This window comes from Python bivittatus, unplaced genomic scaffold (genome assembly GCF_059951505.1).
Source record: "Python bivittatus isolate LINGU-HERP-01145 unplaced genomic scaffold, Pbiv_v1 ctg000480_np1212, whole genome shotgun sequence".
NCBI lineage: Eukaryota > Metazoa > Chordata > Lepidosauria > Squamata > Pythonidae > Python > Python bivittatus.
In genome coordinates, this window is record NW_028277075.1 from 35,905,938 (window position 1) to 35,931,091 (window position 25,154).

The following is a 25,154-nucleotide window of genomic DNA, read 5'->3' on the forward strand; positions in this document are numbered from 1 at the left end:
GTACAGACGTGCCTAACTCAGAGCCGTATACAGACCTCCCAAAGCAGGAATAAGATTAAAACTAAAACAGAACAACATAATAAAATAAATGAATGAGTAACATCCCCCACACTGAGAAACAACCATAGCAGCATGCACGTGAGGAGAGATTGAAAAGGCTTCCTTAGCCCCCAGAGGCCTATTGGAATACTAGCCAGGTCTTCATGGCTTTGGTGAAAGTTAACAGAGTTGGGGCCCATTTAGTATCAGGAGGATGGAACACTGTTCAAGAGAAGGGAGGCAGTGACTGAGAAGGTCTGATCCAGGATCCCTGAAGATGACACCGCCTAAGGGATGGGACTCAGAAGGATTCTTCTCTTCCAACAATACAGTATTATACTATAATAATATACCACCATAAATCTGGATAGCATTTAGCAGAGTACAGGGGAAAAAAAACCAGCCTTGAATGGCTGACAACCAAAAATTCAACATAGGATAAACAACAGAGGAGGAAGAGGGGAATGGAAAGAAAAGATTTTTTTTTCTTAAATTGTTTCAATGATTGCAAGCTAGAGTTCACCTCATTCAATCTATGACATGTTATTCTCAGTTGGCAACTGTGGTGGACATATTTTTTAGGTAAACACTCATAAGATTGGCCTGTAATTTAAGCACAGTTACTTTGCAGTAAACTCTTTTTTCTACATTGGAACAGTTATTCCAGATAACTGCTGCATCATAGCTCCTTTGCTGGAATAATCGTTCTCTTTGTCATAATGAAAGCTTGCTGAAATAGGTGGAGGAAAACCTTTCCATTTAACAATCCAATCAAGGGGAACTTGGTGATTTCTACTTCTGAAGGCTCGATTCCCCAAAGAAAATAACATCTTTCTGAATGGCTCAGGGGATTCAGTAGCTTCTTCTGGACCAACTCTGAAAGCAATCTTGCAAGAAATTAAAGTCAGAAAAATCTGCACCCCAGAAATTATGGAAACTTTCCTGTATTGTCCTTCTAAAGCTCTTGTATGAGTTTGACCTAATTACTAGAGAGGTTGAGAAGCCTGCAGAAGAGAGAGAGAGAGAGGAGAGAGAGGGAGAGAGAGAATTTTTGTTGTTCTAGCAAATGAAGACAGAAACTTCCCCTTTCAAACATTCCTCCAGCTTTGGATTCTGGGGACAGCTTGAGAATATGCCTCTACCAATACTGGCAAGCTCCCCCTTCTCCTATTCCCTGCTGTGAATTCCAGTATCTTTCATCTATTGGAATCTAAAATGTTTATCTCTTCTTCTTCTTCCTTAATTTCATTCTTTCCAGACCCCTGGAGATAGGCATATCTCAAAACAGTTGGGAAAACGGAAATGGGCAGGGAGGGGGCTTGACATGTGCCTTTAAAAAAACTTCAAAGCCATTCCATCTATTTCCCTGCATCTCAAATCCTCCACTCACATGTGCACATGTTTATTATTTTTTGGCACCCCAGTCTTCAACACATTCCCCAGGAAATAAGTGAAGCTTCACACAACCTATTTTTTTCTGTATACAAGCAACTCAATGATCCCTCTGTCCGTTTATGGTCATACGAAATGTGTGAATCAGGCTTAAGTGTACTGGAATGCGGCCATTTCATCTTCACAGAGGTTAACTCAGCAGGTGGCATAACCCTAATGTCATTAGGCTTTATAGATTGCCTGCTATTTCTTCGGCATTGATTTTATAACACTCTCTTTTGCCCAACAACAAATATAACTATAGAGGTTCTTGTTGTGCTTTAACAAGAGGCACAGAATGTTGCTTTCTCTGTATTTCCAGTTTTCAGAAGTGTGTGCAGTTGTCTTTGAAGCCAAACAGCCTACCTGTGCACAGATAGCAACTGATTCAGGACAACCCTTAGGTTTACAGAAATATACCCCCCAGTCTTTAGTGGAAATAAAAGCCTAAAGGAGATACCAAAGTGGTGGAACAAGGATTGAACATACTCAGAGGCCACAGAATGCTGACTGATTGGATGCTGAGGACCAAAACAAGAAAAAAATCAAAGATGGAACAGAATGTAGTATCCTGAAACAGAGCATGGTTGACTAATTAGAAGCTCATCCATACTGTTTCCTTGCCCCAGCGGTAAAGATGGCCAATTTCCTGTTTGCTGAGGACCTGGTTCTGCAGTGTCACTTCTGTCTCATTAACAGTTTGCTGCTAAAATCATGTGAAGACAGCTTTAACTGTTCAGGTGTTTTCACTGTTATGCCAGCACAAGACATTCCATGTAGACAATCCAGGGCTCACGGAGGAAGCAGATTGAGATACAGGTCAGAGATGGCAAACTGCTTAGCTCCAACTGGTCCAGCAGGTAGGCTGTGGGACCATCCCCTTCTGTTCTGTTGCTGGGGCTTGCTCCTATGCTGCAGTGTTGTTTTGGCTGTGAGGCAGACTGGAACTGCAGCTACCAAAGCCTCTTTCTGTGTGGATTTTTCCCCCCAAAGATAGGTTGACCAACTGACCTAACAGTGGCTACTACCTCAACTGAGACCCTTGCAACCCAAAGCACCCAACAGGCGGACACTGCATACACATTATTCCTGCTCTTGAACACCAGTTCTATTCATATTGTGTTCTAGGGCAGGTGTTGGGGTGGGGGCTTTCTTTATGTGTGAAGGATGGTCCAAAGGCTTTCTGCTGCACTGGCCATTGATTTAGTTGTGAGGGAGATTAGAATCCAGCTTCTGTAGCCACTCATACTCACTGCATTTTGACCAGTCTACCTATACATACACAGCAACAGCTGCTCCCCACTTTTCAAACTTCAGTTCTTCAACAATTCTTGTCAGAGATCCAGATGACCACTAGATGGCAGCCAAGAGATACAAAAACTCTGTTTGCTGCCTCCTGGTGGATGATTGGTTGACTGTCAACAGGTCAATGATCATTTTGGGATAATTATGTTAATGTACCCTACAGCTTAATGCATCTCTGCCACACACCAACATTCCAAAAACTTTTATGCAATGGCTGATTCTGGGCAGCAGAAATCAGGGGACCCTGCAGTCAAGAGAGAGAGAAAAAAATCTTTGCTGCCACCTAGTGATTATTATGTCAATAAATCAACAGTCTTTTGGGGGGAAAAAACCTAGAAAAACTGTATTGGATGGACCACCCAGACTTTAGGAGCACTGTCCCAGCACACATGCTGTACAGGTAGTGATATTTAAATTTCATTTGGGGGCTGATTCTAAGGCATTGTGCAGTTCAGCTGTATGGACTGCAGCTCACCATGGCCCCTTTTCAGATGCATGGAATGGGATTCTCTCCTGGCTCCAGGATGGGAGGAGGAAGCACGGCAAAATTGGCTGTCTGGGTGAACCTTATGACAGTGATCAGGAGTATAATATAACAGTATAATATAACATGGACCCGTTTTGTTGCAGATCTTGACTTTTTGCCCTCTATCTAAACTTATGAGATGCTCAGAAAATGCAACCATGACTTTTAGTTTTACATGTTCCTACTTATCCATATGAAATAGTTTTCTCTCATAGTATGAAAACAGTCTTGGTGTCTATTGCTCAATATAGAGGGGGGTCATCTATTCCCATTTAGTTTCATTCATTTAGGAAGCTGGGTACATATTTGTCTCAGGATCCTGGTCTCCACCTTGAATATGAATACTGGTTGCTAGGGAACATGAGTGGGAGAATGCAATTGCTTCCATATTCTTTGGACTTCCTTTAATCAGTTTGGTTGCCACTGCAGGAAACGTGATGCTGAATGAGATAGATTTTTAGTCTGAACTGGCCTGGTTAGGTTATATTTCATCATGGAAGAAACAAGATGACAATCTGACCGAATGTCACTTAAATTGTTTTGGGGCTTCTTGTAAGGTTGATCTAAATCTGGTAGAGAAAACCAAGTGCATTGGTTCTGTTATCTCACTTTATTTTTCCTTATCTTGTGCCTGGCATGCAGTTTTAAAGGTTTGGGGACTTGATCCTGAGAAGGTTTGAGTTACTCACTTCACTGTGTGCAAAGATCTAAACCTACATCTGAGACTGGAGGGATTGGAAAATAATAACTGGAAAATGGGAATGTTCTTCAAAGCAATTCCTTCTTTCTCAACTGAAGGAATAAAAAGTGTGACACTGGAGTAACTACTTAGAGTTGTGATTGACAGAACACTTCAAGGTGCTTTACCCTTCAGATCAGAAGCCAATGTAACACTAATGAACTCTCCCATTAGCAGCCTTTGCTAAGGCAGAATGCCAGTGCTAGAAGTCATGCTGGAAAGACAGATGAAGGAGATGGGCAAGGAAGGAGGAAGAAGCTCACAGAAGCTTTGAAACTGAAATATGGCTTTGCCATTGAAATATGCTTTACTTAGGGCAGCAAAGGTTAATGACAGCCTGTTTGCAGATCTTTTATGGCAGTCTTCTGGGATACAGGTAAAGGGTAGGGATATTTTAAATAATTTAAATAAATATTTGTTGAGATCTTATTTGGGCACTGGAAGTCATCCAGTATTTTTCTTCTTTCTGACTTCTTTCTGACTCATTTTTCTCTTTTTTCAGCAAAAAGTGCATAAGGGTTTTCCAGTCATTGATAAATGTAGTTGTTGATCTTTCTTGAATCGGACAAGTTAATTTTGCCATCTCTGCTAGTTCTGTCATCTCTACCAACCATTCTTCCATTGTGGGTATTTCAGAGTCTTTCCATTTTTGCGCATACAGTTATCTTGCAGCAGTAATCATATGTAAGAATAATCTTCCAAGGCTAATTGACTGTCAGTTGTGGAGTCCTTGGGGTTCTCCGAGCTTGGTTGTTTTCTTGCAGATGTTTCATTACCCAGCTAGGTAACTTCTTCAGTGCTAAGATGTTACCTAGCCAGGTAATGAAATGTCTGCAAGAAAACAACCAAGCTCAGAGAACCCCAAGGACTCCACAGTCTGACGCTGAGCTACATATATTATCTTCTATTGGTGACTGTCCATTAATCCCAGCAAGAAAAGTTCTGGTTTCAGTTGAATGTTGATCTTTAAAATTCTTCGTATCATTATATGTATTTGAACCCAGAAATGTCTGGCTTTTTCACCAGGCATGATAAAAATGACCCTTCATGTTGTCCATATTTCCAACATAAATATTCTGCATAGCAATTTCCATTAGGTTCTGGTTTTAACTCCTTTTGTTTCCTGGCTGCAATCTCCTTAGCTAGCAATGCCTTTTGTAAATAAAAATGTTTCTATAGCTAATCCGATATAATGTAGAAAACTGAATACGACATTTTGTATTAATAACAGTCTAGGGTACCACAATGACTCCACATTTAGGGAAGCAAGCCAGCAGAATACTACATAACATACATAATAATAGTGGGGGATTTTTTGTTTATTTATATCTCACTTTGTTTTCAATTAGCTAAGGGGACAGCCTACATTCTTATTTCCTTTCCCCCTCCCTATTTTATGTTCAGTGACTTAACCCTACGGGATAGATTAAGCTGAGAAAGAATGAACCAGTCAGAGTCAAGTGCTAGTATAGACTGAAGTCCAGTGTCTCTGGTTTTAGACCAGCATTCTAACCACTATACCCTGCTGACTCCATAATGCATGGTTTCAGTGAAGAACCATGTAATTTACAGTTGAGGAATGTAAACAAAAGTTTTGATGAGCTGATAATCATAAGGCAGGAAATCAGGGCATTTGTGGGGGGAAGAAGTAAACAAAAATATTGTTGAAAATGCAAGTCAGCTCAAGAGTTGTGGAAAGCATGAACTTGTTGAAATATTAGCAGTTGTCACAGATTTTGGTCCTACACCACCATGGAGTTGATACTGATATGACTGAAGCATCAGTACCTGTTGAATGTTTTTTCATTTCAGTCATACTGTTGTCTCTGTATATAGCTGTGCTGGGTCATATTGTTTCTAAAATGTGGGGGGGGGGGGACTTGCTCGCCTAGCAACAAGAGTGGAAGGAGGTCACTGGAATGGTGTGCCATCTTCAATTTTCTTAAAGAGCATTGGATTGTATCTGATGCTGTCATTGTGTCAATGGGAAGAGCTTGCAGATCTCTCCTGTTACTGCAACCTTGAGTAGCTTGTGGGAGGGGGAGTAGAGGACCTTCTCTATCCTTGGCAGGCTGATGTAACACTGTAGTAGAAACAGCAACCAGAAACTTAACTGGTTAAATTGGATTTTGCAGACTGTATATGGAAATCAGAATTTGTTCCACAATATACTTTACTAACTATTTGAGAGATACTTAAAGAAAAAGAAAAAGAAAAGACATGGTATTAAAACAATAACATAAATCCCTATTTCTGTCTTGGGATTTTCGCCAGATGTCTTCTGTATTTTGCTATGCTTTTTATTTGATTTGCCCAGCAAAGTGATAGCATATAGCTGACCTTTGTTAGTCTTGAAAAGCTAGACATGGTTAGACCTGGTGGCATATGAATGAGAAACCAGCAGCAAAGACTGTAGCTAGACTATGAAGGAGGTTTTACCTTCTGTCTGATTTTATTTAAATCCTATCCGGGGTTTTTGTTTTCTTTTGTTTTTTGGTTTGATGCTTGGAAAGCAGAAAAAGCAAATGCAGATTCTTCTCTGCACCCTGTCTATGATATTGGAAAAGCACTTCACGTCCCACTGTTGTAGTATTTGTTGAAACTGATCTGATTTTTAAAGAACTCTTAACTTTTGTAAGATCTTATTAAAAGATATGATTCAAGGGAAACTGAATCACTGAAAGCTCCTGTTCTGTTTGGTTCGCCATATACCGTAAGGACTTGTGTATGACTCAGGTTCTTGCTGTCCTCTTCATCAACCAGATACCATCTGAGGAGAGCCAAATTCAAAGAGAGAACAGTAGAAAAATGGTTTTCCACATTTACAGATTGCAAAACAGGTTCTACAAATAACATTCATATCTCACCCAAGCACCAAAAATGATCTCAGCAGGGGTGCCTCCAATACCCTATTTTCCTACTTGGAAGTTGTTTGGAAGGGAACTATGGAGGCTGGATTCAAAGACTTGTGGAATATATGAGGAGAATGCCAAGATTCCCTAAACAGTGTGTGGTAACTCCAACCCACAGCGTTATGCTTTTAGGAACTTTCCCCAGCTTCAATTGGCACTAGTAGTAGGTTACCACTTAATCATGTAACCCTAACTCTTATCTAGTTCTCAGATCAGAATTTAAATAGTCTTTGGTTGCATCTTCCCATTCTCTATTAAAAGTAGGTTTTCCTGCTGTGTTCCACCACAGCAATGTGCTTTGTAAAATCTGTGTTTTTTGCAGCCTCTTTGTGAACAACAATAGATATATCTGGTGGTATGGTTGTCTCCCTTTCCCACTGTTGCCATTTCTCTTCTGCCATTAGACCTCTCAGAACTAGGTCCAATAGCCTTTCCCTTCCTTGTTAGAATGACCTGATCTGTGGGTGCTTTCTGCCGGCAGATAACATTGGCAGAGGGAAAATAGTAATGCCAGAAAGGAAGGGAGAGATGCCAAGCAGGGGCCATATTAAAAAATCTGCCAATGAAGACAGCCCAGTTTGGCCCTGTCCCGCTCCAGACGTTCCAAACCAGGGTGGAGCTGATGATCTGGATAACTGCATTTATGACAGCAATGTTTGGGGGTTTTTTGCATGCAAGGTTCATCCATGCTTTAAAGTAGTACTAGGGAAGTATCCTAAGATTTGCAGCTCTGGGTCTGATTGTCTATCACTCCATTGGCTGTAGATTTGGGTAAGGGCAGTTTGAGGGAAGAAGGCTTTTCCTGGCTGGTTTTTCAGACCTCTTTTAAAAATTGATTAAATCTTCTGGGAGCTCTCTTCCATCCCTCAAAGACAACTCATTAGTCTTTTCCCAGCCAATAGGAGTTCTGCTCCAGGCAATCCATGGGAAGCAACACAGCACCCATCATATAAATAGGAAAATGGTCTTCTTTGACATCTTCCATCTCTTCATTTAGCACAACAAATTAGACATGTCTTACAGCCTAACCTGAAATGTAGGTGCTGTCTCAGGCAAAAGGACCTGGTGCCTGAAAGTAATTGTGCGGAACTGGCCAGAGGAGGAATGGCTAACACAACCTCAGAGGTGCCTGTGCACCACCAACAGCCTGTATAATACACATTTTTAGGCACATTGTTTGAATACATTTCATGGCATTCTAGTGAAGCGAAGCAGAAGTGGAGTGGAAATATTGGCTAGTTGAATCTCTTATCTCTTGTTCTATAAACATAAGTTGTATTTCAAACTAACGTGTTTAGCAGGTGAGTTAAAATTATGAGCAATCCATTAAAGTGAGAAGACAGAATCAAGTACAAATGTTTGCACTGAGATGTTCAGAAGTAAGTCTTCCTGAAGAGGTGTTCTCTTAAGTAATTACAGATAGTCCCCAGTTTAAGAACAAGTTCTGTTCCCAAGATCTGTCCTTAAGTTGAATTTGTATGTAAGCCGGAACAGTATTATTGTATAATACTGTATAAGTTGTATTGTGTAATGAACTCTAATCATCGTGTATTTAACTTGATATTTGCTATAGTAGGCTCCATTCTTAACTATGGGTGATCTGTAACCTGGGCGTTCTTAACCCCGGGACTACCTGTACTTAAGTAAATACTGCTATCATAGTTTGGTGTATCTGTGTCATGCAGACACACACTTTCTCTCTTTGGGTGTGTATAGAATTAGATTTTCACATTAAATGCCCCCTGGTGGCTAGATATGATAATGGTTAGAAGCAATTTCAAAATTAGCAAGCCAGTATTTTAGTGCTGTAGTTCAGTACACAAATAAAATACTTTATTCACTTAGTTTAGCTATTTAGTATTTTAATATTTATTCACAAAGCAGTTTTATAATTAGCATTTTAATTCTATGCATTTATAGTATTCTAGTAATTTTATTTATATTTTTTTCCTTAGCTTATATATAAATCTTTACTTATTTTTACCTAAACTTCCTGAAAAATCACTTCCTTTCTCCTTTCCCTCTCTTCTTCTTAAAACATATTTCCAAAGGGGTTTAAAACTTATCATCATTGCACAGTAGCTAATTCAAGTTTTGGAACCATCTTAGTCACTTCTAATTCCGATTTGGAGATACTGAATGTAAATCTCATTCAGTATCTATGTATTATCTTCTCATAGTGTCTGACGAAGATGATTCCTAAAAATATGTGTAATCTAAACCGATTCACATTAAAGCTAACAAACAAACGAAAGCCATTTCATAGCTTCAGCAGACTAGAATCCATCTGTGACCACTTAGCCATTCGGGTGCATTCAAGTTCAGAACTGAGCGGGTTCAGTAGTGCCTGGCTGTTAGAAAGTGTGCTATTTCTAGTTTCTTATAAAAAGACTGATGGTATTTCCTTTAGAACACCGCAGTATGTGAATTTGATCATCCTAGCCCTTCTCCCAGGTACTCTGAGATCATGCATTTTTACACAGTTCAAACCACCATAACTTCCTTTTTTAAAAGCAAAACCTTCCCTTATTTATTACCTGAAAATACTTTTTAACACCAATTCTCATTTTGGTACATAATGCATCCAGACCTTTAGCTGATCACAGACGGAATGCTATCTTTGATCTGCTTGCTGATCATTTAAGATTGATTTTGTTGTTCCTCAAGCGTCTTTCTGATTAGTAATTTTCTTGCCATTTCGTTCTGCCCTTTTCCTCTGGATTCACCTGAGAAAGCTATCAGGTCACATTCATTCTATGGGGAATCTGTAGATTGTGGCTTTTGGAATTTCCCTAGGAATTTCTCTACAACTGCCTGCATTTTTGTTGTTGTTGCTGGCGTACTTTATTTTTACCTTGAATTTAAAATATTGTTTCTTATCTCATTTACTTTTTGGGAGGATTTTTTTTTTTTTTTACATTTGTCTATTTATGTTTGGGTGAATGGACGTAGATATCCATGACTGGAATTTCTGTGGCACAGCAAGTTTATATGTGTCTTTTTAGCCTATATTGCTTTTTTCATCTGATGATAACCCATACATATTTCCCTGTCAATTCGCTGTATCTATGTATATACCTGCGAGTGCCGAAAATTATACTCTTCAGCCAAAGTTAGATGTCCAGCTGATAAATACAGCAGCCCATTTCATTGCATGCTTCATTAGAATATGAATTAGAATTCAATACCTGAAATTAAGATTGAATAGTCCATAATGAACAAATAATTATGTCACGTCCAAATCAATCCTAATCTGCATATCTGACATGTGGTTTTAAAAGCCAGTAATTCCTTAGAATTCCTTTTTACTATTATAAAATGTATAAATACCTTACCTTACCTTGTCCCTCATCAATATAGTGTATTGCATACTTACCTTTTCCAAAACATTTTGCCAAAGTCCCCTTGTGAATATTTCCTAGGATACTCTTCTTGGTGATCTTATATGATCATCTGTTCTACTTGAAACAAAAAGGCATTTTTGTTGTTAATTATCTGATTTCCCAGAAACCTTTAAATATTTGTATCAGTTTATTTCATTTATCATCTTAACATTCTAAGCCAGAGATGCAAATCCTATGACTCCCTGAATTTGTCCAAAATACTGCAACCAATTTCAAAAAGGGAGGAATGACTAAATATATTGGAAGTAACCCAGTAATTATATTTAATCTAAGATAACTGGAATAATTTTTTGTCCTAGCTCTATCTATTTTCGGTCCTTGACTCAACTCCTATTCTATCCCTTTCTGGCCCTCACTTACTCCTATTCTAAGCAACTTTTGCATAACTTCGTCTTTCTCTCTTTCATATTTTGTTTCATTCAATTTCTCCTTTCTTGGAGAAATCTTCTCTATTATTATGTGTACATGTTGCTCTAGATTTCCCCCTTTGGCATTATTTTTCCAGGAAGACTGCGCTGGATAATATGCCTGCTTGCAGGTATTTTCCCCCTGTTTTGTAAGGGATTCCCAGGTCATATCTTGGTAAACATAAAATCAATCTTTCCATCTGGCTAACATTTCAGCTAAAGGTGCCTTCATTATTATGTATTTTACTGACTTGTGATCTATCTCTTCTCTTACTATTTGTTTATAAATATATAGAAGGAACATTTCCCTTCTTACAACAGTACTGTTCTTCTGTCTGTCTGTCTACCTATCTATTACATTTATATCCTACCTTTCATTCAGGAGTGGAAGGCGTTGTACATATCATTCCTTTCTTCTATTTTTCCTCATAACAACCTTGTAAGCTAAGCTGGACTGAGAGAGAGAGAGTGACTGGCCTAAAACCATCTAGTGCAGGGTTCCTCAACCTTGGCAACTTTAAGACGGGTGGACTTCAACTCCCAGAATTCCCCAGCCAGCAAGGCTGGCTGGGGAATTCTGGGAGTTGAAATCCACCCGTCTTAAAGTTGCCAAGGTTGAGGAACCCTGATCTAGTGATCTTCTCTGGCTAACTGGGGGCTAGAACCTGGGTCTCCCCAACTACATTAACTTGACTTCACTTTCTGCATTAAAACATGGAGGTACTAGTCTCAGGGAAGGGTTATTTCTGGGCCTTTGTTGAGTTTCTTCACCTCCTGGAAGGTTTTTTTCACCACCTTCATTCTGAATACATCCTGTAGCCTTTCTGAATCACTTATTTGTCCCCATCCAGAGGCTAAAACTTATCACAGGTTAAACATTCCTGTTACAGTTTTCCCACTCTGAGCCAGACTCTGGGTTTCCAATTACTTTATTGTTACAAGCTTGTCTGCATCTGATTCTTGTATCAGACAGTCTGAGTTAGCAGAGGTGATTCTGTTGACTCCAATCAGCATCTTCTTTAAATTACTTTTTAGTTTTCATCTGTCCCCTCCAGTAGTTTTTATATTGTTGATGTATTATCCTCAGATGGAGCACCTGGGAGTGTATGTATTTATGAGTGCATGTTTGAAGAAACACACTAAAACATTGAAAGAAACCAGGGTTTCCTTCCTCTAAAAGCAAAGGGAGGGAGGGAGGGAGGGAGGGAAAACATGCAAATACACAAACACACATATGTAATTTAAGAAGAAATTCTCATATTTTAAGGATGGAGTCATAAAAACATAAAGTTGAAAGGGGAAATTTAGGCATTGCTAAGTTCAGGAATCCAGACATGCCTGACATATTGCTGTCTCCAGGCTCTTTCTGAGCCTGTCCACTAAAGGAAAGCTCACCATTTCCTTGGAATTCATTCCTATGTTCAACGGTTCTTACTATTATGAGGTTTTTTGTACCATTTAACTAGAATCTTTCTTCTTTAACTTAACACTGTTACTCCCTGAACTGCTTCCTGGCACTATAAAAAGCAGGAGACCTTCTTCTGTGTGATATTTTACCAGGTATTTGACATACTTAGCTGGTACTTAGAAATGTATTCCAAGGGTGCCCATCAACCATACCTCATCAGCCTGGATTGGGAGATCCCAAGTGGAGGGCCGCAAGGTTCAGTCTTAGACTGTGTAATCTTCCATAGTTGTATTAATGAGTTGGATGAAGCGATAGAGGGAATTTTTTCAATTTGCCAATGATGCAAAGTTGGATGGAATGGCTTATACCCAGGAAGATAGAATGAACTTGGCAGATAAGAGAAGTGGGCTAAAATGACATAATTAAATTTAACAGAGAAATGCAAAGTTACGCCCTCAGAAAACAGAAATCAAATGCATGGATATCAAGTGGGAGATCCCTAGTTTGGCAATAATATTTGTGAAAATGATCTTAGAATAGTAGCTGATTACAAAGTCAATATGAACCAGCAGTATGATCTGGCCAGAAAAAACAGAAATACAATGCTGGGCTGTATCTATAGAAGCATCGTTTCCAAATCATGGGAAGTAATTATACCACGTTATTCTGCATTGGTCGGACCATATGTCAGTTAGCATGTCCAGTTCTGGATGCCACACTGTGAGAAAGATTCAAACAGTGAGGATGATCAGGCTATTTGAAACTAAGCCTAAAAACAGAACTGATTGGGAAAGTTTAGTTTTGAGAAGAGAAGTCAGGGAGATTATGATAGCATACTGCAATTATGTGAAGCGGGGGCACAGAGAAGAAAGCCAAGACTTTTTTTCTCCTATCCCAGAGGCAGGGTACATAATTATAAATTTAAACTACAGGAAGGCACATTTTGGTTGAAGGTTAGGAAATTATCCTAACAGTAAAAGCAGTTGAACACTAGAACCAATTACTCGGAGGATTGCTAGCAGCTCCTCAAGGATGGTTTCAATAAGAGTCTGGACAGCCCACTACACAGATGTTCTAATCTGGATTCCTGCATGGTGCAGAGGATTGAGGTTAATGGCCTACATGTCCCCATCCAGTTTCATGATTCTATGATACCTTATGCCACATTTTTATTTCATAAACCTTTGTTTCCAACCCCCTGATTATCCTTGTTGCCCTTCTCTGCATCTCTTTAAGTTCCAGTGAATTTTTCTCTAAAATGTGGTATGTCCTGAACTTTTCTTCATTTTGTCTATTATAGGGGTTCATTCTATGGATTTATATACCCTACATGTGCCCTTTATCATTAAATAGGAATCATCATTTGAGTATGGGTAACTGGCTTAGCTTGTGATTTTAACTTTCATTGATGTTGGCTGGATGTATAATGTAAACCAGTAAGGGAGAACATTTTGGTGACCAGGAGACATACTTAATTTTGGGGGTGGGGAAGGGGTAGGAGGGGAGAAACAACGCAAAATGGGCAGGCCCAAATCATGCATATGGAGTCCATTGGAGTTGGGCAGCCAATAAAGAAATAAAATGAGGAAGGCTAATTTTTTTCAATATTTGTTTCTCTAGCAGGAAGGGGTTAAGATTTCTTTTCTTTTCTTAAAAAAATGCATGAGGACTGACACTATTTTTATTTATTTTTCAGTTACAAAGGATAGAACCTGCGCTGATATTTTCAGCAATTATGCTGTTGCTTGTGAGTCATACAGTTAGAAAAACTGGGGAGGGGGGGAGGCAAAATTAGGAATTTGGGGGTTGCACAAGGCCCTGGGGCTACAGTTTTTAACTATCTTTGGTCTGCACTATCTGTACAGCTTTTGCAGTATTTATTATGTAAATTCTAAAGGATGTACTCTTTTATAAGACCCACATCTGCCAGCCACATTTAATGGATGCTCTTCATATCCTGTTAATACTGTTATAGTCATAGCTTCTAAACCCTCCTCCTCTCTCCTAGCATTCTACGGTTTATCTTCCTGGTATGCTCTAATGTACGCTGCATATAATGAGAACTGAATGATTTTCTGATGTCCATATAACAACCTTGCCTGCTCTTATTATTGATGCCAGAAACAATGAATTTTTACTGTCTTTTACTTTGGAAGGTTTCTCACTATGTCTCTCTCTCTCCTTGTCTCTCTCTGAATCTTGTTCATTTTTCTTAGGTCCATATTATTTGGAATGTAAGTTGATTAAAATGGTTTCTTCTTTTGTGGTTGAGACAAATAGTTTCCTTTGCTAGGCATTCCTCCACTTTGCTGTGTTTCTTTCTATGCCTTCTTTTGTTGCCTCTCTTTTTGCCAAAAGTAAATTTTTGGTGAGAGATGTAGCAGCCAGTCTAACCCCCTGTCTGTAACTTGCCACTTATGTATCAAACTCGTTCACTTCTTGGAGTTTTACAGCAATGTCATGCATGCTTAGGGTATCTCAATACTGTATGCTCTTGTTCTTTTCTAACATTTCTCTAGGGTCAGACATTCCTCCTACAATAATTACTCTTCAGGTTCTTTTGAGGTGAATCCCATGGATATTCAGTCCATTATGCATTCGGTTCATTACTGTCATAAAACAACACAATTTTTTTTGCATATTAGGAAGTACTGGGGGGCCTGTCCCTCTACTGCTTCTCCTAATCTTTGCTACCTTTCATAAAATGATTTGTGTTCTATAGCAGCATTTTTCCCCAGGATGTGCAGAATTCTTCAAATATTGCAAATAGTACTGTTATTTATTTCTGTCTTCTGCAGATAATTTTCCATTACTCTCTTAATTCTTGTGCAGCATTTTGTTCTTCAGATCAGTTTTCTGCTCCTGAACCTGCAAAGGTTATTCCAGAGAGTGGAAATCTTTTCAGGCTTTGGACATGGCAGAGAAAAATCTGTAAGAGGGAACTCCTGAATTTCCATCTCATTTCTGTCTTACAAGTTTTCTCTCCCTTCTCAAGCTGAGGTTCATTTTCTCTACTCAAGCAGGACACTAGAGTGCTTCGATCTCCAAAATGTATTATGGGTTTGCAAAGCTAGCACACGTGGACACGTTCAGTAAGATGGGCAAGACCCCAATACATGAGGTCAAGATGGGCAGTAAGATTCAGTATGGGCAAGACCCCAATACATAGGAAACAAGATGTATTTATAATCAAGCAGCATGGAAATGCAAGATTATAAATGTGATTGGTTACATATTAATTATAAAAAACCCCAAATTTTAAAATAGACCCACTAAATGTACCTGCTAACTGTCAAACCACAGGTTCAGCTAGCTCTAGCTGCCCTGACTGACTTCCTCTTGAAGCCTAACCACAAAAACAATGTAGAAACTATTATGTACCTACTTTCTTCTAGTGCTTGCTAAATAGTTGCTTAAAATATTTATTAATATTAAAATGGCTTAAATTCTTCCACAGACACCACCATCTCAACCTCCCAAATCTCCCCAAACCCCTGAGATTTGGGTGAGCTCACCCTCAGTCCTCATGAAATCACATTAATTAATGTTAGAGCCTCATGAAATCTGGTGAAGATTTTTGCAATCTTGTACAAGATCTGGCAAATGTAAAAAAATTCAGCCACTTTTAATTTTCTGTGGGGAAAAAAATCAATTTTGACAAGTCACAAGTACCATTTTGGGGAGTAGCTGATACGCTGGTTCTAAAAAGGCATCATGATAGTGACCTGCAGAATATTCCATGAACACCCTCCATTGGACTGGGGAATTCTGGGAGTTGAAGTCCACACATCCTAAAGTTCCCAAAGTTGAGAAACACTGCTACAGAGGATGCGTGCTTTGTAATATAGGTCATCTGTGCTCTCTGTTGTTAGATTTTCAGCTTCTGTTTTACATCTGACACCATATTCTATTAATAGTTTGTCCAAAACTGGTGTACACCATTATCTGTGTAATAACAAGAACTTTTATTTAGCCTTCCAGAACTGTTATTACAAGACTATGGGCTGAACATTGTTGCACTTTCTTGTCAAAGACAACACATCCAGGCTAGATGTATAGAGGAACTCTATGCAGGATATACTTGTACACCTCAGTTTTTTACTGGGGAGGAGGTAACTCCTGTCAACTCAAGTGCCATGCTGAGCTTTGCAAAGTGAATTGATGGCCACATTTCCAAGAGGGTAGAGTTTTATAATTTTATTTTATTTTGTATTTTTTTCATCTACTACTGGTAGAGAACCTGCCTTCTGTCAAGGGCACGTTTATTTGCTGGCAGCATTATTCACCAGGTCACAGCACTGATACAGGTAGTCTTCTTGTTAAGTCAGTAATATTTCCTACATGTTACTGCTGGTGTCGCTGCTAATTCTCAATGCCTGCTTATTGGATAGCTGATATCACATTGATTTATATAATAGCAACTATATCTAATGGCCATTCCACCATTGGCAACACAGTGAACACTCCTGGTAGCCTAACTATACACAATATCTTAGCCCAAAGTATGTATGTGTATATGTGTGTATATCTGTCTATCTGTCCATCTATCTATGGGCTAGGAATCAACTTGGCAAGGCTAGATGTTAAAAGAACAGCAACAGTTAACTTCCATTGTCCATCTCTACCTTGTATCTTCTGTTATGATTTATGCCACTCCTTTTCTTCCATTTTAAATGCCAAATTTATTTTGAAAATAACAAGACAGATCCCAAGTTACCCATCTCTCTTTGGATGCATTGTCCTTGTAAGGGAGAATATGAAATTATTTTCTATTGTTAACAGCTGCATCTCAGTATGTAATACTGGCTCAGAACAGGTATATTTGCAACAAATTTATCTTGTCCAAATTGCAGTGCAATCTGTGGAAAAGTTGTTATGCCTTTGTGGGAGAATGGGTTGTAAAAAGAGTGTAGGCAACTGGAAATTGCGTACCTTTCCGTTTATTTCTAAAGCACCTCAGCATCCAGATGGGGGAGAGATTGTTTAAAAAGCCCTGTGTTTGGAACAGCTGGGGGGGTGGTATGGTAGTGTGTTGGGTGTGTAGAGGAGAGGCAGAAGGAAGCAAGGGAGAGAGCAGCAGTCAAGGTTTGTGGAAAGGCCAGGAGCATTGTCCTTTTAAAGGAGCATTGGTACTTGGGAATAGTAATAGATATTCTAGGGATAGCAGTAGTGTCTAATAGTTAGAGTAGTATAATAGTAAATCAAGTGATAGAAATATAGGTTAGGTGAAAACTGTATTAGTGGGACACCTGAGTAGAAAAAAGAACACTTTTGTACTGTGAATATTGGTTTTATAAGTAAAGAAACCCCAATATAAAAAGGGGAGAGAAAAATCTGTGTGTGCAGTGTCTCACTGGGAATATCTTAAGTGAGTCTGGGTAATCCACCCTTGGATGTTAAACAAACCTGTGACAGCCTTATTGATATCCAGAGGACTTCAGCCCATCTGGTTCAACTGAATCCAGAATGTGCTAGTTCTACCCATAGATAGACAGACAGATCTGAAAAAAAAAAACTATCAAAGGAAAAGTACCTCTACCACTAAGAACTGCCATGCACCCATCTTGTATCAATGGACAACTAGTATTAACAGCAACTTTGCACATATGATGAAAGTTTTATTACCTTACTAAGGCAATCTAGTAGCTCACACTTTCCAGATGCTCACACACGCTATGGCATGTCTTCATAAAGGCCTGCTCCTAGTGATTTCCTTAATCTCAGGAAAACATACACCGCTGTGCTTTCCTCTAACTCCACAAAGCGTTTTAACCTTCCCTTCTCCTGTGTTCAGAAAGAATCAGTTTTTGAAAAGAACTTTGTTTCTTTCAATGGTTGAAATAAGAATCAACACCACCATTGCCCAAAAGTAAATAACATTCAACATGTTCAAAATCAGCATCTTTCTTTTGGCTCGATTTTCAGAATTGACTTGCATTTTTTCCCTTTTAAAAAAATTCATCTGAAACAGTTTAAAAACTGCAGTTGATCCAAACAAATGGCCACAAGATTACTAAGTGAGATTGAATGTTTTCACCTAATTATGCCTGTGGCTTGACAAATGCACTAGCTCTTAGTTCTCAGGAGGGACTAAGTACAAATTTAGCTTTTCAAGTTCTAAATTACTTTGGAACAAGGGATCCAAAAGATCATATGCTGCCATATAAATGCCTGCTGTAATCTTAGAGGCACTCACCCCACTGCACCCACCAAATGAAGTGAGACAGAAAATCATTGTTAGGAGGAAAACATTTTCACAGTAATAATGCTGTAATGGAACTCTGAAGGTCTTGAATGGGCCACAATCTCTGGGATCTTCCTTTCTTTTGATTTCCCCTCCCCCTCCCCTTCCCCCTCCCTCTTCTTCCTCTTCTTCTTCTTCTGATTTTTTTATCCCACCTTTATTATTGTTATAAATAACTCAAGGTGGTAAACGTACCTAATACTTTTCCAGGAGGGACGTTTTCCATTTTCCCCACAACAACAGCCCTGTGAGGTGAGTTGGGCTGAGAGAGAGTGACTGACCCAAAATCACCCAGGTGGCTTTCATGCCTTTAAAATAGCTCATGTAGTTTGGGCCTCTCAGTTTTAAAAATGGTGCTTTCATTGAGGGGTTCCTATAAATTCTATTTGTTGTTGTGTTTCTGAAAGTTTTGATGGTGTGCTTGTTTTGTATCTTAAATTGCTCTTCATTATATTATGGCACATACCCTGAAAACATTGTAATATGGGATTGCATTCAACTGTCTTAAATAAATTCATATGTTTTATGTGTTAGCTTGAAGCAAAATTTCTAAAAAATTAAATAAACTAATGGTCAAATATCTTTATCATATAACATGCAGTTTTTCAGAACTTAGTGTGATGAGTAGGTAGGGAAATTTGCCACCTTCTTGTAGTTTTCATACACAGAAAAGGCTCCATTTATTTCAAGGGAATATGCTTTCTCTCTCTCTTTCTCTATCTTGGCAGATGAAAATTATCAGAGGGCAAATATTGGATACCACTGAGCTATTTAGATTACTCTAATAGCTCTGTGTTATACTTGGCGTTCTTCCAATGAAGCTTATATTGTGCAATTGCTCTACCTCAAAATTTGGCAGTCAGCAATCTAGATTTTGTTGATTTCCTATTGCTTTTTCCATCTTATCTTTTCTTAAAATCTTTTTTCAAAACACAAACAAAATAATTTGGAAATCATCCCTTAATCTGACATCTAGCTCAGGCTTTAAAAGGGTCTGCTGGATTTTTACTTTGCTTTTTCTTCAAAATGATATGTCAAAGCTAAGCAAATCACAGTTTCTTAATTCCTAGTGTGGTCATGGGGTAACTAGATTTAAGGCACCAGCAGATGGCTACATTAAAATGATATCCACCAATCCTTTAGCCAGTAGAAAAGTATGCCAACATAAAATTTCCTGCCCTGATTGCCACACTTTACCACAGCAGTCATGTTGCTGACTTGTGCTGTCCTTATTGGGGGGGGGGGGGGTGCCTTTGAGTCAGTGTTGACTCCTGGCAACTGCCTGGACTAGTCCCTAAAGTTTTCTTGGCAAGGTTTTTCAGAACTGGCTTGCCATTGCATAATTCTTCCTACGACTAAGAGAGAGAGCAAATGGACCAAGGTCACCCAGTTCGTTTTGTGCTCAAGGCAGGACTAGAACTCATGGTTTCCAGGCTTCTAGCCTGATGCCTTAACCACTACACCAAACTGACTGTATTGCTTTATTGCTTATTGCTTTAATGCCTGCAAAATAATGAGTGGATTCCCCTAGCTTCATTTCCCTTTCTACCAAACATTAATGACTGTCAGGAAAACTACCACTGTCATTCTCCCTAGCATGAGTACAGCAGAGTTAGGTGATTGTAGGTAGGTGTTTGGAAAGGCATGTTTAGCCATTTGTCAAGATGTCCACCTAACAGGTCCAGGGGCCAGTGTGCTCCATGTCTGTGATCAGTCACTCAGATTAGTCCTCAAAGAGCACCAGCTAAAGCAGTGGTGTCCACAGGATATGGTAAAAATAGGGAAGATGGCAGCCACAGTGGTGGGATTGAAGCTCTGCCTGGTGTTGGGGTATGTCGATGCACATAAAAGACAGGTGGAGCTTTGATCACACAGTCGTGGCCACCATTTTGAATGTTTAAAATCACATCTGCAGACACCTCTGGGCTGAAGGGGAGAAATATTACTTTAAAATTGCTCTTTCTGTTTATGACTTCTGGTTGTTTCATTCATGGGCTGGGAACAAGAAGGGAGCAATACTGTGGGACCAAAAGCATGCGAGTGTCCTCAGAATATGAGTGCACTGTGGTAAACTGCAAGTAGGGGCAGGACTCAGAAAACCAAAATTGGCTGGAATGAAGAGACGGTGAAATGGTTCTGTTAGACTATTATGTTATTATCCAAAGGAAGAGGTTCTGGCAGGATACTTTGCCTCTGGAATCAAAAAACCATTGCCAGCCTTGGGTTTTACCTACGTTGACATTATGTGTGGGATGCCCTTCGCTATTCTGTTCTTCAGAACAATAACAACATTGCTGTGTTCCTGATCCTATATGTGGTTTCTCTGCACTTTGTTCTCTCCTCTCCCCTCCCTAGAAGTACGTCTCTAACCTACAGGCAATTGAAACTCCCATTTTGAGCCTGTGGCACATATTTTCTCTGACCCCCTTCTGCAAATTGAAAAAATAAGGGCAGAGAGGGAGGAAGCAGCCCACGATGGAGCAATATGTGCAATTTCAAGCATCCCTCCCAAAAGTCATCATGAGCTGCCCACTACCAATGTAATTGTAAGAGTTCCAAACCATTACTCATAGGACAGTCCCCAGTGGGACCAATGTTTTCCTACTCCTATTCATCCTGTTGGTGCCAACCAAGAACAAGCGATGGGTCTTCATGTTCAAAGAAGTCCTCCAGCCTAAAAGAACTCTTTCCCAGAACATCTGTCCAACTGGAAACAAATCTTCACCCTTGAGGCCTGTAGCACTGTTGTAGGGGCTTCGAGGCAATCTCGTTTCTCCATGGGAATCTGCCTGGGAGAGCGAGCTGTGTGTGAGTCTCTTGGTGTTCTTTTTCTTTTGTTGCTTGCTGAGTTCTTGGCATGGAGTAATGGGAAACTGGCCCATAGTGTCTGGTCTGTGCGAGGCCCTCTGCCAGGTGATGGGTGATCAGGAAGTGCCAATTATGCTGACCGTTACCATGGGGACCACAGCCAGTTTTGGGCACAGTGGCCACCAAAAAGCCTCTACTTTGTGGCTGGCAGACCTGGGAGATGTAGGCTGAGAGCAGCACTAGAAGCCATCCTAGCTGGGTGGAAGCACATTTTCAATGTCTCCCCTTGCCCCAGAGCGATAGCGTTTGGATAGTATTTGCAACCAACCGTGTAAAGTGCCAATGACATAGACATAGGAATGGGCATTTCTGATATCTGTGATTGCTTCTTTGGAGAATCTGGGCTTAACAGAGTTTCTGTATACAGTAAGGACACACGGTGAAATAAATGCAAATAAACACAAGTACATTGCCCACACTTTATACATGACTTATAAAAACAGACTGCCCAATTGTTTTATTTATGAAGCACCTTGTCAATCTGTTTGCCTTAATTCAACAATAGTTTAAAAAAAGAAAAAAACCACACAGACACACACACACAATTAGATGCGAGTAGCCCTGAAATACGCTATATCCTGTGAGAAAATCTTATCTGCAGGCCCTATGGCAGGTCGGGGGGTCAGTGCATGGGAGTCTATTGTCTGCAGACAATGGAGAGATGTACTTGCTGAAAGCTCTTGGCTTGTGTTCTCTCCAGAGCCTGTTCTGCATCCAATAAAGATACAACGGTCCAATAATCATTCCCCTCCCCCCTGGGCTGTGCACACACGCATTATTCCCCCTCTGTGACAATTCTTTCATATACTTCCATGATGCGTTTTCTTCTCTACTGGCAACAGCAAGTGAGCAAAGAAGACAAAAAGCTCTGTGGAAAAAAAGTTGGCAGATGGCAGGCAACCCCGTCTCCAGCCATTGTTCTTTTCAGCCTCTGCTGCCAGCTCTAGGAGAAAAAGCATGTGGCTTCACATTCAGATGGAGTCTTCTGTAAATGCTCTTGTACAATTAATGGCTTAGAAGGCATGACAAATTAAGAAGGGCCATAAACAGGGGAATGAATTTGGAAAATGTCAATGTAATGGTTGCCAGATTGGGGACTTCACAGAATCACTGGGAGAGACATCTTTTTCTCCCCATGGCTGAAGCTTAAATACAGAAGTATGCTTTATAGGCAGTGTCACATGGCCACTGAATAGGCTTGTATCCCATTGTATACAGGAGTAGCCTCCAATTTGTGGAGCATCAGTGTCTTCAAGTCACTCAAAACCCAATGATCACTTATCACTTTTAATTTACTTTTTTTTTTTTTAAGAGGAGAGAACTCTCATACGATTTCATATGTGCTAAATGCATTGGTGAGAGAAGTGGGATCACTACAGTAACTCCACCTTTTGGTGACAGAATAAAGTCAGTGTACAAATGTTTTGATCAGTAAATAAGAAAGCTATGTGCTTACATCAGCATCTGCAGCAATGTATATATCCAGAAAGCCTTCTCTGTGTGATCTGGAATCCTGGAAAAATAGAGCTGCTGATTCCACTGTAAAGATAGTTACATATATTTATCTTACTTGGAATGTGTGTATTTCCCCATTACCATGAACATGGGAGCTTGTGATACACACTCATTTACATTCTCTTTCTGTCCCTCCCCCCTGCCCCGAAGGTCCCACATTCCAGGTAAGTTCCAGATCAAAACAAAATATAGGACTATATACCATACTTCCATGCTCTGCTGTCTGTGGATTCTAAACAGGAGGGGAAAGTGGCACTCATTTTCTAAAATAAAAAAGACTCTGAAGTTGGCATGATCGTGAGGATCTAAATGACTGTGAATTATCATTAAGTCATTTGCTTCATGCCAAACTAGTAATTGGTGACATTTGAATCAAGGATTGCCTAGCTGATTGCTTACGGTCATAAGCATCCTTAAACTAAGGATGGACAACTCTGTCAGTTTTGATTTTGTTCAGTTCCTCATTTCTTCACACTTAAACTCACTTCCTCTCATTTTGGATCACCTTGCAATTTTAAGAATGATTATTATTGTATTATCGTCTACACATTTTTCCTAACAAATGCCTTTTGTGTGCCTTTTAATGAACACTTTTGTACTTAATTTTTAGAGGTTTGGATGCTGTTTTCAGTAGTAGATACATTTTTGGTTGAGCAGTGGCATCAGAAAATGGAGAAACATGCAGATTTTAAAGTGCAGTGATGGTTTGTCCCAAAACTGCAAATTAAGTAAATAACTCATTTCCCATTCTTATTTCATCACTGCACTGCATCAAAAATGCAGGATGTGTGTAATTCTGGTTCCAGCAAAAACATATTAGGAAGCTAATGGATTATCAGGTATAAGCACAGTATATTGTTATTCTTTCACAAAACCCTTCACTGATATGTACTGTGTGTTAGATTTTAATTGGGAGGACCAAGATTTAAAACTTCACTTACTCATGATTTGCTAAAATATCCAGGATCCACTGTCTACTGAACCAATACAAGATGTGTGGACTTCAACTCCCAGAATTTGTTTGTCATACAGAAGCATAAGATGACAAATTCTTGCAAGTTGAATGTAATATGTTCTGGAATTGATAACAAAAGCAAAAAAACCCAGAAAGAAGTCATAATGATTGATGGCTAACAATCTAAGGGACTAGAAGGGGCAGGGAGACAAGTTCTCAGTACAAAAGTAGATTTCCCATCTGTTCCCCCCTGCAGATCTCTGTCATTTTTTAAAAAAAGAAATAAAGTTAAAAGTGACTGATAAATTAAAAGTAAGAATAAGGCTGTAAGTGTGTTTAAGAGAGAGCATTGCTACGAAGTATAATGTTCTCTCGCTCTCCATTGTCAGAGGAGAGCCGTGTTTGTCTATGGTGGAAAAATGTCGGAAAAAGTCTTCGGCTATCTTTTCTGACTAACCAATTTTATTAAAAGGGTTTACTTTTCATGAGCTGCAGCATCTGATAAAGTTGTATTTGATGAAGTAAGCCACAGCTCACAAAAACGTATGCCGGTGTTTTTCAAACTTGGCCACTTTAAGATGTGTGGACTTCAACTCCCAGAATTCCCTAGCCAGCAAGGCTGGCTGGGGAATTCTGGGAGTTGAAGTCCACACATCTTAAAGTGGCTAAGTTTGAATAACACTGGCTTATGCCTTTTAATAGAAGTGGTTAGTCAGCAAAGGTGCTCCCAGACTCTTTCTTATTTGTTTCTCTGTATTTGTGTGTGCACTTTCCTTTCTAGAGTGTTTTGGAAATTCTTCCCCCCGCTCCCCACCGTAGGCCATGTGTCCAGCAGCCATCCCGTCTGACATTCTCCAGGAGGCATAGGGCTGCAACTCCCAGAATTCTCAGCCAGCATCACCAAAGGTCATGCAGTCCTGGCTAGGAATTGTGAGAATTGCGGTCTCCCCACATCTGGAGAATACTAGATTGGGGAAGGCAGGGTGAAGTAGCCACAGTTATCCAAATGTCCAATGCGCATTTTGTAAACAGGGGAAAATCTAATAGCCTACAAATTATATGGACCTTTGTCATATTTGTACAGTCTGAAGTAGCCCACTTCAGCATAGGAAATCGCAGCAGAATTAGCACAATAGATTCAAATCTTTGTCAGAGGGGAGCATAAAGCTGATCTTCTTTAAGCCTATAAATATAAAGGTAAATTAAAGGATTCCACTTATTTTATAGGCCTCCAGCTGTTTCCTCCATCTTTTACATACAGCCTAAGTCAAATGGCCTTGCATTTCTTATTTCTTAATGTTTCATCCTCTTGGCACACCTCCTTCTCCTTAAATCCATCTCTTTTGCCTGGGTCTTCTTTCTTCAAGAGCGTGCATTCAGCTCAGAGCAAGTTGTTTATCC

At 39.6% G+C, this 25,154-nt stretch overlaps 1 protein-coding gene across 1 annotated transcript in view; it reads left to right on the plus strand.

Annotated features, from left to right (window-relative positions):
- Positions 1-25,154, plus strand: part of ALX4 (ALX homeobox 4) — a 73,998-nt gene that overhangs the window by 21,196 nt on the left and 27,648 nt on the right. The window lies entirely within an intron of this gene.